Source organism: Prunus persica, chromosome G4 (assembly GCF_000346465.2).
Source record: "Prunus persica cultivar Lovell chromosome G4, Prunus_persica_NCBIv2, whole genome shotgun sequence".
NCBI lineage: Eukaryota > Viridiplantae > Streptophyta > Magnoliopsida > Rosales > Rosaceae > Prunus > Prunus persica.
Window position 1 is genome coordinate 14,283,296 of NC_034012.1, and position 1,737 is coordinate 14,285,032.

Genomic DNA, 1,737 nt, shown 5'->3' on the forward strand with positions numbered 1-1,737 from the left:
ACTTGATTTTCATCTCTGTTCGTTAAACGATTTACACGATTTACAAAAGGAGACAAACCATCAACGTTGGTGGAAAAAAAATGAGTGTTTTTTTTTTCAAATTAAGTCCACAAAATGTGATCAACTAGGTTTCAAGTGTTCCTCTCCTTTAGGCGTACGTCTTCAGTTCAACGATGTCCACAGAAATTCTTATCTCTCCCTCTCTTCCCCCACCACCCACTCTATCCTCAAGGGTCTATAAATTGGTTGAGGCGAAGCCACATTAAGTTCACTCAACAATCTTGTCTTCATCTAAATTGTGTTGTTAAGAAAAACATGGCATCATCCTCCAAGACTTTTCTTCTTCTTGGCTTTATGTTTGCTCTTGTGATCCTCATCTCCTCTGAGGTCTCAGCTCGTGAGCTAGTGGAAACTGCTAGTCAAGTTGCTAGTGAGTTTCTAATCTTTTAACTGATCACATAACCCTATGCATGTCAACTGATATAAATTCTTTTTATACGAAGGACGACTTATATATATAGATTACTCTTATTGCAGGTAGACCCTATTTTGAACGCGGGCCAGTCACAGGGTATCGCTCCCCCCCACCCCCCCCGGGAGAGTATAGGCACGACCAAGGCCACCATGAAAAACCAGGACTTGGTGTTGCTGAGACTGAAACTGGGAATTAAATAGATAACCCTTTTTCAGTGGATATTGCAGGTACTATGTGGTAATATAATAAGGATTTGTTTTATCAATTATAAAGGTTAATGTAATGTATTGGTTGAGTTGTTAATAAAACTCTCAATCATAATTAATTAGGATTTTAAGGTTTATCTTTGTACTAGTACTCATATCATACTGTCTAGGATATGTGGCTTTTTACCTTTATATATACGTTTGAAATCTATCCTAGCAATTTCTTTTTCCATAATTTTTGTATGAATGAAAATCTCTCCAAGAGTAATTTTTGTTCCCAAACGTAACAACCCACGACCTCACCCCAAACCACAACCTAGACCACATGCAATGAAGCGACTTCATGCTACAACTTAGGGACACATACCATACAAATAGCATAAAAACGATGTGTTAAGGCTTGGTCATGGTTTTGCTAAATAACGAAAATTAACCTGTGTAAAGTGCACAAATTTTATATTATTTTCTTTGCCAAATAAACAAGTGATATAGTAGTATATTCTTTTTTAAAACACACAAAGAAACCATATTCTTCAAGAAACCAATCAAGAATCTGATTTCAATCTAAACATATGAAGAGTATGAAATGCTAGATGCAGATTTTGAAGAAGAGAAGCATATTTCAAAAGCAATATGGAAATCTCAATTCGAAAATCATGGCCTCACCAAGTAGAAAATACATAGTAAAAGTTTTTCTCTCAAAAAATTCTTAATGGGTGAATTCGATTTCAAAAATAGAAGCAGATTTCAAGATCTATTTGGAAACCTCATTCTAAAAACCATGAACACTCTCACAGAGAAAATGGAAGAGGTAAAAGATGCCTCTCAACAATCCAAAAATGAAAGTGTTGGATGCTCTCTACCATTAGCCACCCTTTTGATAAATTAGGGCATCACAAAACAAAGACACCTGTGAGCTAATTATAAGAACTAGAATTGGACAAAAATGGTTAGGACAGAAAACTTACAGCTGGCAACAGAGGCAAGCTCAAGTGAAAAATAAATGATGTGGCAGTAACACGTGACAAACAATGATGACTGGTCATGCAAAAGAGA

General features: G+C 36.0%; 1 long non-coding RNA gene across 1 annotated transcript; it reads left to right on the forward strand.

Annotated features, from left to right (window-relative positions):
- LOC18780713 lies at positions 259 to 916 on the forward strand. Its single transcript, XR_002271286.1, has 2 exons — positions 259 to 430; positions 538 to 916. It is a non-coding gene; the product is annotated as an uncharacterized LOC18780713 (long non-coding RNA).